This window comes from Bubalus kerabau, chromosome 4 (assembly GCF_029407905.1).
Source record: "Bubalus kerabau isolate K-KA32 ecotype Philippines breed swamp buffalo chromosome 4, PCC_UOA_SB_1v2, whole genome shotgun sequence".
NCBI lineage: Eukaryota > Metazoa > Chordata > Mammalia > Artiodactyla > Bovidae > Bubalus > Bubalus kerabau.
Window position 1 is genome coordinate 56,629,648 of NC_073627.1, and position 14,799 is coordinate 56,644,446.

A 14,799-nucleotide genomic window follows, 5' to 3' on the forward strand; every position below is an offset into this window, starting at 1 on the left:
CATGTGCGTGAAAGGGGCTCCACAAACACTTCTAAATGTTTTATTGAATGGAAAACTTTTTGCCAGTGTACAACTTCACGGCCAGCCAGGCAGACTTGGAAAAGGAATTTTGTGACACCATGGAGAGAAATTTCTTTAGACTATTCCCATGACCCATGTCTGATAATCCCATGGCGGGTAGTACCCTTTGCCAGGCTTCCCAAGAGATAAGTCTTTCCAAAAAAAGAGAAAATCCTCTTTCTGTGGAATGATTGACAATAACAACAGCTAGTGTTGACTGAGAACTTACTGTATAAGCTCCGCATTTCTTCATCATAATAACCCTATTATTATGTTAACCTCATTTTACAAATAAGGACATTGAAGCACAGAACAATTAAGTCAATGACTGTAGGTCACCTGGCTAGTAGTGACATGAGCCAGGATTGAATTCTGGTGACAGAGCTTGTTCTTTTACCCACTTTGCTTCTTGGTCTTGCCAATACTTCTAAGCACTCTTTTGAACATTCTCCCTTGCGAGTCAGCCTCCAGTATCCGGCAGTTAGTGTTACAAGTTCTCACAGGAGTCTTCCTAAGCCCTCCTCTTACAGTCTAGACCTGCTGCTGCTGCTGCTAAGTCGCTTAAGTCATGTCCAACTCAGTGCGACTCCATAGACGGCAGCCCACCAGGCTCCCCCGTCCCTGGGATTCTCCAGGCAAGAACACTGGAGTGGGCTGCCATTTCCTTCTCCAATGCATGAAAGTGAAAAGTGAAGTCGCTCAGTCGTGTCCGACTCTTCGCAACCCCATGGACTGCAGCCTACCAGGCTCCTCCATCCATGGGATTTTCCAGGCAAGAGTACTGGAGTGGGGTGCCATCACCTTCTCCGAGTCTAGACATACTCCTGTGCAATTGCATTAAGGCCCTTGGGTTCAGTTGCCAACAGTATCAGGACCGCATTTGCCTGTATATAGTTGACCTGTACCATGGATGTGGAACCCACAGGTGTGTGGAGGGCCAGCTTTGTATGATCTATCCTTGGATTTTGGTGTCCTTGTGGGCAGGGTCCTGGAACTGTTAGGGGAACCTAACAGTGGCTGAAACTGCCTGCTCTGGCCAGACACGATGTAACCACTTGTGTGAGTTATTTTACAACAGGAGGCCCTGCAAGGAATGCAGAACTAACAAGCTACCACCAATCAGAAGAATTTGGTCGAGGTCAAAAGGAGAGATGAGACTCCAGTCCTGATGTCCTACCAACCCCCGAGACTTCTTACTGGAGTCCACCTTGGCTGAGTGAGGCGCACCATCAGGAAGGACTCTGAGTCAGAATGATTGGCCAGAGACAGCCGGGAGACTAACCGCATTATCATAAGACCTGAGACTGCGAGCCACGTGCTGGAGTTCTCCTGGGTTCCCTTCCCCAGCTACTGTCCATCCAGGCACCCCTTCCCAACAAAGTCTCTTGCTTTGTCAGCCTGTGTCTCCTTAGACAATTGATTTCTAAGTGTTGGACAAGAGTCTGCTCTCAGGCCCTGGAAGGGGTCCTCTTTCCTGCAACAGAACTAATTCCCCACGGATACAGAGGGACAACTGTACAGCTGAAAAAGTGACTACTAGCTCAACCAAAGAGGGGCTTGTTTTCTAGTAAGATTAAAAATATACGATCTGGGGCTGGCACAGCAGCCTGCCAAGTCATCAGCGTCCGAGGGGCCCTTGATCCCCTCTACCACACTCACATGTAGCTTTCATTCGCAAGCTCTTTTTGCCTTAAATAACAAGATAGATGCTCTGCCCCCAGCTTCCATATCCCAAAGCAGGTATATGGGGGAATGACAAAAATGCATGAAAGTCCAATCTATCACTTTGTATAAAGTTTCCTGAAACTCTTACCTGGCTACTTCTGTTTACCTGTCATTGGTCAGAACTGGTCATTTCCAGCAGCCAGGAAGTCAGAGAAAGTATCTTTTACCTGAGACATGGTGTCCTGAACAAAGTTAAGACTCTGATAGAATGAAGAAAATTTATATATATGCACACACAGTGGAATACCGTTTAGCCAAGAGAAAGAAGGAAATTCAGCCATTTGCAACAACATGGATGGAGCCTGTGGGCTTCGTGCTAAGGGAGACAAGCCAGACAAAGACAAACAGTGAGTGGTGTCACTTGGTGGAACCTAAAAAGGTGACCTCATGAAAAACTGAGCAGAATGGTGGTTACCAGGGGCTGCGGGTGGGAGGAGCCGAGTGAATGGGGGAACTGGGAAGATGTTTAAGGGTGCAAATTCGCAACTAGTAAATATGTTCTGGAGATCTAACGCACAGCAAGTAATTATCATCAACAATGCTGTACTATAAACGTCAACGTTGCTAAGAGACTAAATTTTAATAGTTCTTGTCACAAAAAAGAAATGACAATTAGGTAACATGATAGAGGTGTTAGCAAACACTGCGGTAGTAATCATATTGCAACATACAAATTATCAAAATAACACACTGCATACCTTACACAGGTCATAGGTCAATTACATCTCAACTGGGGAGAAAAAGAGAAATTATATTGGGGAGCCAGTTAATATGCCATTTATGTACCACTGATCCCAAATGTATAATTCTGTCTCAACCCCTGCAAAACTGAAGTTGAGTTTATGCTGAACTCTCTTCCCTGTGGCAATAGTATTACTGAATAAAATCTATCCTCACCACTTGAGCTAGTATTCAGCTTTGTTTATCTTTGATATCGTCTGTTGTTCAGGCACACATTCCCTGCCCTTTTTTTTTTTTGCAGGATCCTTTTGATCCTCAAATGTCCTTTATTTTCCATTGCAAAATCAAAGACTGTGGTTTCCTAATGTTTCTTAAGTAGGCTTCAGGCCCTTAGGTTGGAAAATCAAAAGTTAACTATTTCTTCTTGCCCGCATTCCTGTTTTAACAACTGCAATTCTTCCTATGACATTTAAGATGTCTCTGGATCAGTAGAGAAGAAAACCATAAAGATGAATATTTCAAAATATTATCTTGCTGTAGATACAGGATGCTTGTGGCCGTAAATATAAAAAGAAGCCAACAAGAGATGAATGACATAAACTATTATATATTAATTTCATAGAAGTGCTATGAACAAATAAATTACATAAATTATATAAATAAACTGGAAAGTTTATTGTTGTTGTTTACTTACTGTTACTGGTTTATTATTCCCTGGAGAAGGAAATGGCTACCCACTACAGTATTCTTGCCTGGAGAACGCCATGGACAGAGGAACCTGGCGGGCTATAGAACATAGGGTCACAAAGAGTCAGGACACGACTGAGCGACTAACACTTTCACCTTCAGATGGAAGACATGCACAGGGCAAGGCGGGGGGTGAAGGGCACAGACCTTCCGTGTCCGCTCCGGGTGCATCAGCCTCTCAGCACCATGATGTGGTCACCAGTCTGAAAGCTCCTAGGATCCTGTTGTATGGGGGTTTTGTGCAGGTTTCATTACACAGGCATAGGTTTTTTTGTTTGTTTGTTTGTTTGTTTTTAGGCATAGATCTTTGCCCACAAGTAGGGGAAACCCAAAACACAGGGGCTTTTATTACTGTTTGATTCTCCCACCACTGCTAGGAAAACAGCATGCAGTCCAGCTCACCTTGCTGACTTGTTCTTGCCTTCTTTGATCAGGGGCTTCCCTGGTGGTTCCACTGGTAAAGAATCCACCTGCAATCTGGGAGACCTGGCTTCAATCCCTGGATTGGGAAGATCCCCTAGAGAAGGGAATGGCTACCCACTCCGATATTCTGGCCTGGAAAATTCCATGGACTACAGTCCATGGGGTCACAAAAAGTCAGACACGATTGAGCAACTTTCACTTCACTTCACTTCTTTGATCAGAGTGGTGGCCTTCCAAACATGATGCTATCTGTTCACCTTATGACTGTGATTCATAAACGAAGCAACTTTTTGTTGGCCAGTTGAGAATGGTTTACAAGGCATTTACAGGGCACTGTCCAAGTAATGGCAGAATCTGGCAACTCCTCATACAGTTTCAAAGTCAGTGCTAGGGGAGAAGAGGCTCCTTGCTTGTGAGTCCTTGCTTTCCATTGATAGCATGATGCTGTATAAACCATTTCACTTTCAGTTCAGTTCAGTCACTCAGTCGTGTCCAACTCTTTGTGATCCCATGAATCACAGCACGCCAGGCCTCCCTGTCCATCACCAACTCCCAGAGTTCACTTAAACTCATGTCCATCGAGTCAGTGATGCCATCCAGCCATCTCATCCTCTGTTGTCCCCTTCTCCTCCTGCCCGCAATCCCTCCAAGCATCAGGGTGTTTTCCAATGAGTCAATTCTTCACATCAGGTGGCCAAAGTATTGGAGTTTTAGCTTCAGCATCAGTCCTTCCAATGAACACCCAGGACTGATCTCCTTTAGAATGGACTGGTTGGATCTCCTTGCAGTCCAAGGGACTCTCAAGAGTCTTCTCCAACACCACAGTTCAAAAGGATCAATTCTTCAGAGCTCAGCTTTCTTCACAGTCCAACTCTCACATCCGTACATGAGCCATGGATGGACCTTTGTTGGCAAAGTAATGTCTCTGCTTTTCAATATGCTATCTAGGTTGGTCATAACTTTCCTTCCAAGGAGTAAGCATCTTTTAATTTCATGGCTGCAGTCACCATCTGCAGTGATTTTGGAGCCCCCCAAAAATAAAGTCTGACACTGTTTCCACTGTTTCCCCATCTCCCATGAAGTAATGGGACCAGATGCTATGATCTTAGTTTTCTGAATGTTGAGCTTTAAGCCAACTTTTTCACTCTCCTCTTTCACTTTCATCAAGAGGCTTTTTAGTTCCTCTTCACTTTCTGCCATATGAGTGGTGTCATCTGCATATCTGAGGTTATTGATATTTATCCCGGCAATCTTGAATCCAGCTTGTGCTTCTTCCAGCCCAGCATTTCTCATGGTGTACTCTGAATATAAGTTAAATAAGCAGGGTGACAATATACAGCCTTGACGTACTCGTTTTCCTATTTGGAACCAGTCTGTTGTTCCATGTCCAGGTCTAACTGTTGCTTCCTGACCTGCATACAGGTTTCTCAAGAGGCAGGTCAGGTGGTCTGGTATTCCCATCTCCTTCAGAATTTTCCACAGTTTATTGTGATCCACACAGTCAAATGGAAAAAAACCATTTCACTTTAGTCTATTTTAATTGTAATATAGTTGATTTTTTTTAATTTCCATTTTATTATGGAACTCTTCTGGGCAATGCCCTCCCTGATAGTATTTTTCTGATGTCATCCAAGACATCATAGGCATTTCAGGTATAAAGATTTTTTCCTATCCTTAAATCTTATGGGCAGTTTTGATTAATGTCTGATAGCAAGCTAGTATTGCCCCTCAGATGGAAATTCATTAAAATCCTAGTGCGTAGCCCTGGGAGGTGCTCACAGGCTTTTGCAATAAGTCCCAGTCTGCACCACACACAGCTACTGCATAGAGAATTTGTCCACGTCAGGACTCCAGTCTGTACTCTATACTGTTTGAGTTCAGGCAGTCTTATTGGTTCCAATTTGGCACATCCAATTAATACTGCCTGAAGGCAGTATTACACACTTACAAACTTTCTGTTTTCAGAAACAGTTCCCTAGTCAGACATAATGTCCAGCCCCATAATCATTCAGATAAAAAGGATGCAACCACTTCAAATATACAAATTTTCATCTAAACTTTCACGTTAACCCCATCAATCCTCACATCTCTAACTGTAGGTAAGGGAGGTGGTCCCCGCTCAGACATGATATCCATCCCTCAGAACGTTCATGTAAAGAAGACACACTCTTTTCACATAAAGTCCACGTCAGCCTTACAATTTTCACCCAAATCTTCATCTTCATCCTATCAGCCCATTTATCACTGTATTCTCTCCATCTCACTGAAGCCTGCCTCAGGCTTCACTGATACAGGGCATGGGGCTTCCATGTCAATGAGTCCTAGGGTTTTCTCCTTCATTCCCTTATTTCACCCACTCAAGTACATAAAGTGTTGGGTCCGCTTTGCTGCAAGGGGCTGAGCCTGGGGACTCTGGCCTTTTGTCAGGTGTGTTAAAGAAAAAAATTCAACCGAGTAAAATGTAAAGATCTTACTGGCTTTATTCAGAAATTCATAAATTGGGGAGCATCAATCTAGCAATATATAGGAGCTTCAAAGAGCTGTACAAGGCAAGAATTATAGGCAGAAGGGAGTAGGAAGAGGGAAGTTACACTGGGCATTTGCAGACTGGTTAAGGCAGGGTTTCTTTCCTTGCATGGCGGAAAGGGAAGTCTTAGAAGCGCTGGGCCAGGTAACTTGCGCTGAGCGGCCAAAAGCTGACGGTCTGCCTAGGTTCTTCTTTCCTGGGAGAGCCCAGCATAAACACTCAGTGCAGTTTTGGTTTGCTGACAAGTGGCTTAGCATGAATGACTCCATCTTGGCCCTAATCTGGTTACTTTAACAGCCTTTATCCTGGTTCACTGCCTAGCTATTGCCCCATCCCAGGTCAGGTTTCTCATTGCAATTCTTTGTATGCCAGCTTCATAAATTAAAAAAAAAAAAAGCTCTTCAAACTGAAAGTAAATAGAATGAACTTATTTGGGTCCCACCAGGGGGTCCCTTTTGGACTTATTTGGAGCCCCCTGGGGGGTGGGGGGGGTTCCCTTTTGTCCACCCAACCTTCAATCCTGCTGTATTAAGACTTTTGTTTCAATCCAATCAATGTTCAGTTTAATTTATCTCATTTCGAAAGACTTCCACCCTGCTGGATTGTGTTCCTTGACCCTCCTTCAACTTCAACATTTCCACATTCGCTTGTTCATTAACCTGGTGTTTTTATTGGCAACTGCAAAGCCCATGAGGAGAAGCTGAGACAGCAGATTCAAAAAGGCTTCTGGGATTATTGCTGATTTTGCAGCAGTAAAGTTACACATGGTGCCCAGTGAAATAGGGCACCCCCCTTCAGTTCAGTTCAGTTCAGTCGCTCACTCGTGTCCAACTCTTTACGACCCCATGAATTGCAGCACACCAGGCCTCCCTGTCCATCACCAACTCCCAGAGTTCACTAAACTCACGTCCATCCAGTTGGTGATGCCATCCAGCCATCTCATCCTCTGTTGTCCCCTTCTCCTCCTGCCTCCAATCCCTCCAGCATCAGAGTCTTTTCCAATGAGTCAACTCTTCGCATGAGGTGGCCAAAGTACTGGAGTTTCAGCTTTAGCATCATTCCTTCCAAAGAACACCCAGGGCTGATCTCCTTCAGAATGGACTGGTTGGATCTCCTTGCACCCCACTACCCCTTGGAGAAGGCAATGGCACCCTACTCCAGTACTCTTGCCTGGAAAATCCCATGGATGGAGGAGCCTGGTAGGCTGCAGTCCATGGGGTCGCTAAGAGTCAGACACGACTGAGCGAATTCACTTTCACTTTTCACTTTCATGCATTGGAGAAGGAAATGGCAGCCCACTCCAGTGTTCTTGCCTGGAGAATCCCAGGGACGGGGGAGCCTGGTGGGCTGCCGTCTATGGGGTCCCACAGAGTCGGACACGACTGAAGCGACTTAGCAGCAGCAGCAGCAGCAGCACCCACCTTAACCACGGCTTTTATCATGACCTGGGTAACAGGTTGAAAATTAATAAACAGAACTCTCATTTAAAATGGAGTCAGGAGGCCAGAAGGGGGAGCTCTCAGGCACTAGCACCTGAAGTCAATTGTAGGCCCTATAGGAAGAGATATTACCCTTGTATATCCAACGGGAAAAAGGTTAATGCTTTACACCAAGCGAGCAGAGGAAGAATTTCTCCTTGCCCAGCAACAGCCCAGTCAATGAGAGCTTGTCATAACTCAGCCAATGAAAAGCCTCTATATTTGGAGCTTCCATGTTCCTCCAATGGGCTCTTTTTTTTGTTTTTAAATCCCTGATGGTCAAGTCTTTTATTTATTTATTTATTTTTGGCTGTGCTGGGGTCTTTGTTGCTGCGTGGGGACTTTGTCTAGTTGGGGCTAGCAGGGACTGCTCTTCGCTCTTTGTCGAGGCGTGTGGGGCCTCTCTTCGCAGCGGCTTCTCTTGTTGCAGAGCACTGAGGCTCAGTAGTTGTGGTGCATGGGCTTGGTTCCACTTGCCCTGTGGAGTCTTCCCGGAGCAGGGACCGAATTTGTGTCCCCTGCATTGGCAGGCAGAGTCTCAACCACTGGAACACCCGGCAAGTCCACCAATGGACTCTATCTGCAACAGCTGTTCCCAACTCCCCCTTTTCCTATATTAAAAAAAAAACCAAAACCCAGCATTTTTTTTTTCTTTTTCTGAAGACTTGGTGCTTCATCAAGGATTTTATGTCCTGAATTGAAGTTCTTTGGTGTTCCCAAATAAACCCATTTTTCTTCTGTCTTATTGTTTTATATTAACACGGGCATATTCAGCAGGTGACCATACCAGTTATCATAAAGCCGGTCCCACACAGCTTGCATCAGAACATATCAGCTGTCTCATGTGTGATGTTCATTTGGAATTTATAGGGAGAGTCAGATAGCCTCCCTTCTCAGGGTAAACAGAATTTATGTTGGCTTTCATTCACCAGACTGGTGTTTCCTTGGGAATAACCTACAGCATTTCTGGATCTTGAATCGCCATCTGTGATTGTTCCATACTGAGCTGCAGGTCCTACATCAACCTAAACATGCTCTTCCACTTTGCAACCTTCAAAACCAAAGACAGTGCCCCTAAATTATTCTCATAATCCACTCTACTAATGGTTCTACAGGAAGCTGATACACCAATCCACAAAATAAGGCAGATTCTTCATACTATACCCTCTTGTTTCAATAGTTTCTTGATTTTGCCCTCTGCCAATGTGGACCACCTCCATGGTGACCAGAGGTATTAGAGTTGCTCTGTTTCCCCACATAATCAATCCTTCCCTTTGGGAGTAGCTTTGAGTCTAGAGGCTGAACCTCAGACTGATAGACATCTGAGTTTGGTTCAGCATCAAGTTCTGATTCAGCACTCTTTTAATTTCATTCTAGTCTTTACAGGTAGTAATAACCAAAGGACTGTGTATTTGACTTTTTTTTCTTATTAGTTTGTAGTTCCTATGTATCTAGTGGACCAACTCCCCATGAATTATTAACTTTTACTGTTAGTATCAATAACTTATCCTAGCACAGCAGCTGCTCCATACTGTGGGTGACCATGTGACCACCAGGGATTAAAGGTTCCTCATACCCAATTCTTTCATTTTTCCCTCTTCCCAAAGCATGTTTCACTGAGCAAAGACCGTTTTAACAAATACCATATTTTCTTCATACAATGAAAGAACTTATTTAACTCATAATACTTCTCATACCAAATGTGTGGGTTTTTTTCCCTCACCAACAACCAATTCTCTGTTTCTCTAACACCAATTAGGTGTCTTACAATTCAGTATAATTCTGACACTAACCACCTGAGTTAGCATCAGAAACCACAGGTTTAAGGGTTTAGTCCCATAATTCAGACATTAGTCACAAATGGGTGGTCAGGGTACTCACAATTCTATCTAAATTGTCTACAAATTGGGGGGTTCCTACAAATACCTCTCCAAGTTTCAATAATTCACTAGAACAACTCAGGAAACAACATTCTTACTATTACTGGTTTATTACAAAGGATACCACTCAGGGATAGACAAATGGAAGACATGCATAGGGCGCAGTATGGGGTGAGGGAGGGCAGTTTCCATGCCCTCTCTAAACACATGGTTCTCCCAGCACCTTGATGTGTTCACCAATCCAGAAGTTCCAATAACTAGAAAGTTTCATTTGAAATACTATTAAATGAAAAAAAAAGGTAGAGCATAAAATATAAATACATGATGATTAAAAACATTAAAAAATTAAATTTCCATATGGTTCCTGAGCTTGAACTCTCTCTTCTTGACCGTAGAAGAAGGTATGAAACTGTACCATGAATCCAGAAAAAGTATTTGGAGAGTTAACTATTTTTTACAACTGTATTCAGATAACGATCATCAAGGATAGAGAAAATCAGCTCAAGTGACTAATGGATTAATGAAGAAATCAAAGAGGAAATCAAAAAGTACCTACAGACAAGTGAAAATGAAAACATAGCAATCCGAAGTCTATATAACATAGACAGTTCTAAGGGGAAAGTTTATAGTGATACAAGCTAACCTCAGCAAACAAGAAAAATCTCATGCAAACAACCTAACTTTACACCTAAAGGAACTATAAAAACATCAGAGCATAAATAAATGAAATGGAGAGGAAAAAAAGGATCAGTGAAACTAAGAGTTGGTTCTTTTTTAAAGTATGTTAGCAACTGTTTTTATTTTATTAAGACTTCTTTGTCTGTGGCTGCTACGGGGCTTCGTTGTTGCACACAGGCTTTCTCTAGTTGCTGTGAGTGGGGGCCGCTCTTTGTTGCACTGTACAGGCTTCTCATTGCAGCATCTTCTCTCATGGAGCATGGGCTCTAGGCACATGTGCTTCAGTAGTTGCAGTATGTGGGCTCAGAAGTTGCTTCTAGAACTCTGGTTCAGTAGTTATCATACATGGGCTTAGTTGTTCCATGGCAAGTGGACTCTTCCTGGGCTAGGGATTGAACCCATGTCCCCTGCATTGATAGGCAGATTCTTTACCACTGAGCCACCAGGGAAGCCCAAGAGCTGGTTAACAAAATTGATAAATCTGTAGCCAGACTCATCAATAAAGAAATAGAGAAGGCCCAAATTAATAAAATCAGAAATGAAAAATGAGACATTAGAACCAACACCACAGAAATAGAAAGGATCATATTACTAACAAAATTACTATGAACAATTATACAACAATAAAATGGACAACCTATAAGAAATGGACAAACTTCTAGAAATGTACAAAAGGTTGAATCAAGAAGAAATAGAAAATATGGACAGACCAATTACCAGTAATGAAGTTGAATCAATAATATTAAAACTTCCAACAAACAAAAGTCCAGGACCAGATGGCTTCATAAGTGAATTTTACCAATTGCTTGGAGAAGAGTTAACATCTATTTTCCTCAAATAATTCCAAACAATTGCAGAGGAAGAAATGTTTCTGAACCCAATCAACAAGGCCAGCATCACCCTGATACCAAAACCAGATAAAGCTACCACACACACAAAAATTAAAGGCCAATACCACTGATGAACATAGATGAAAAATTCCTCCACAAAATATTAGCAAATTGAATTCAAGAATACATTAAAAAGATCACAGACAATGATCAAGTGGGATTTACCCCAGGGATGTAAGGATGGATCAATATTCACAGGTCAATGCGACATATCATATTAACAAACTGAAGAACAAAAATCGTATACTCATCTCAATAGAAACACAAAAATTTTATTAAAAAGCTTTTGATAAATTCATAATTTATGATTTAAATTTATGATTAAAAACTCTCCAGAAAGTGGATATAGAGGGAACATACCTTAAGATCATAAAGGTGATATATGACAAGCCTACAGCTTAACACCATACTGAACAGTGAGAAGCTGGAACTTCCTTGGTGGTCCAGTGGTTAAGAATCCGCCTGCCAAGGCAAGGGACATGGGTTTGATCCCTGGTCCGGGAAGATCCCATATGCCATGGAGCAACTAAGCCCATGCAGCATAAGTACTGAAGTCTGTGCACCCTAGAGCTCTGCAACAAGAGAAACCACCACAGTGAGGAGACCACATACTGCAATTAGAGAGTAGCCCCAACTCACTACAGCTAGAGAAAGCCCATGCACAGCACTGAAGACCCAGAACAGCCAAAAATAAATAAATAAATAAATAAAATTTAAATGGTGAAAAGCCAAAAGTTCCTCTAAGATCAGAAACAAGACAAAGATGTCCCCTCTCTCCAGTTTTATTCAACATAGTGTTGGAACTCCTAGTCACAGAAATCAGACAAGAAAAAGAAAAAAAAGGAATCCAAATTGGAAAAGAATAAGTAAAACTGTCACAGTTTGCAGATGACATGCTAATATACATAGAAAATTCTAAAGATGCCATCAAGAAACTAATAGTACTCATCAATGAATTTGGTAAATTTGCAGGATATAAAATTAATATACATAAATCTGTTGTGCTTCTAAAAACTCATAGTTTATTTAACTATTACAAAGAGAAGTTAAGAAAATAGTCTCAATTAAAATCCCATCAAAAGGGCTTCTCAGGTGGCTCAGTGGTAAAGAATTTGCCTGCTAATGCAGGGGTTTAATCCCTGATTTGGGAAGATTCCCACATGCTTCAGAGCAACTAAGCTTGTAGGCTGTAAGTATTGAGCCTGTGCTCTAGAGCCTGGGAGCCACAACCACGGAGCCCGCATGCCGTAACTACTGAGGCCCCCACGGCCGAGAGCCCATACTCCCGAGAAAAGAAGCCACCGCAGAAAGAAGCCTGTGCACCTCAACTAGAGAGTAGCCCCGGCTCAGCACAGCTAGAGAAAAGCCCAGGCAGAACCAAGACCAAGCACAACCAAAACTTAAATAAATAATTTAATTTAATTAAATCTTTAAAAAGTCAAATTTCATTAAAAAATAATAAAATACCTAGAAGTAAATTTAATTAAGAAGGTAAAAGACCTATAGTTGGAAACTATAAGATGCTGATGAAAGAAATTAAAGATGACACAAAGAGATGGACAGATATCCTGTGCTCATGGACTGGAAGAATGAATATTGTTAAAATGACCATACAACCCAAAGCCGTCTACAGATACAATGCAATACTTATCAAAATACCAATGGCATTATTTTTTTTTTACAGAACTAGAACAAATAATTCTATACTTTGTAGGGAAACACAAAAGATCTTGAATAGTCAAAACAATCTTGAGAAAGAAGAACAAAGCTGGAGGTATCATGTGCTCTGATTTCAAACTATACTACAAAGCTAAAGTGATCAAAACAGTATCATACTCTTACAAAAACAGACACGTAGATCAATGAATGGAATATAGATCCAGAAATCAGCCTACATTTATATGGGCAATTAATCTCTGACAAAATAGGCAAGAATATATCATGGGAAAAAGATAGCCTCTTCAATAAATGGTGTTGAAAAAACTTGACAGCTACATGCTGAATATGTCTCACACCACAGACAAAAATAAGTTCAAAATGGATTAAAGACTTAAACGTAAGATCTGAGACCATAAAACTCCTACAAGAAAATATAACCAGTATACTTTTACATTGAGTCTTAATAATATTTTTAATATACATTGCCTCAGGTGAAAAAAAGCAAAAATATATAAATTGGGCTACATCAAATTAAAAAGCTTTTCACAGAGAAGGAAACTGTCAACAAAATGAAGAGATCACCTATAGAGGGAGAGAAAAATCTTTGCAAACAGTATTTCCTATATGGCGTTAATATCCAAAATATACAAAGAATACATACAACTCAACAATAAAAACACAAAAAACAGCCCAATTAAAAAGTGAGCAAATACCATCTCGACAAGATGGTCACACACCAGCAGTACCGGCAAGCGCGCCTCCCGCCACCCCACCCAAAGCCCCCGCTGCGGCCTCATCCCCGGCCCCAGCGCAGACCCCCCTCACAGTTGCTGTCTGGCCCTGCCCTCCCAGGCCCCTTCCCCGGCTGCCGCGTGGTCATCTTGGCCTCCATCGTGGACAGCTATGAGCGACGCAACGAGGGAGCTGCCTGAGTTATCTGGACCCTGCTGGGATCTGTTGACACGCACTCAGTGGAAGTCACCAATTGCCTTTCAGTGCCACACAGCGAGTCAGGAGATGAGGTGACTGCTGACGTGGAATTCGCTAAGAACATGTATCAAGTGCACAGGAAAGTCTCTCCAGAGGAGCCCATTCTGGGCTGGCACGCTTCGGCTCACAGCATCACGGGGCACTCAGTGCTGATCCATTGAGTACTGCAGCCCAGAAGCCCCCAACCCCATCCACCTCATGGTGGACACCAGCGTCCAGGCCTTGTCAGCACTTTAATGCATGTTCCTCGGAGGGTCCTGGGGGCGATGGTCACCTTCTGACGGTGAAAGACCCATGTTAGACACTGGACGCGTTGGAGTTGACCTGACCTGTTTTAGTCCCTACCGGGTGGTCATCCTCTCCAGTGACCTGCGGCAAGTCGGCGGCCCCCCAGCACTCTGTTGCAGTGTGTGGAGGGCTCGCTGTCTGGAAAGGTGTCAGCCAACAATACCCTGGGCCACTTCTTGATAAGTCTGGTTAACCAAGTACCCAGTAGAGTTCCCAAGGACTTCCAGACCATGCTGAACAACAACATCAATGACCTGTTGATGGTGAACTATCTGGTCAACCTCTCGCAGTCACATTGCCCGCAATGAGGAACCTGTGAATCTGTGAAGGCAGCCCTCCTGCCATGCTGGGCCCCAGCCAACCCTGGGACCCAGAAAGGAGCGAAGGAGAAATGGTATCTTTGTGGTTTGAGTCACACTGACTCAGTCAACTGCTTGTGACTCTAAAGAAACACAGGCTACCTTTTGTAAGTGAAAGAAAAAAAGTGAGCAAATAATCTAAATATTTTCCCAAAGAAGACATACATACAGCCAACCAGCATATGAAAAGATGCTCAACATCACTAACCATAAGGAAAATGTAAATGAAAACCATAAATAATAAGGACTTACTGTATACCATAGGGAACTATAGTCAGTGTCTTGTAATAACTTGTATGGAAAAAGACTCTGAAAAAGTATATATTTAAGTTGAAGTACTTTCCACTTTTCACCATTAAATGTATGTGTGTACACACATATCACTATGCTATACACTTGAACACTGTAAATCAA

The 14,799-nt window shown here is 42.7% G+C and overlaps 1 pseudogene; it reads left to right on the forward strand.

Moving 5' to 3' along the window:
- The first annotated feature begins 966 nt into the window (after positions 1-966).
- On the forward strand, positions 967-14,353 carry LOC129650879 (eukaryotic translation initiation factor 3 subunit F-like; annotated as a pseudogene).
- The last annotated feature ends 446 nt before the right edge of the window (positions 14,354-14,799 follow it).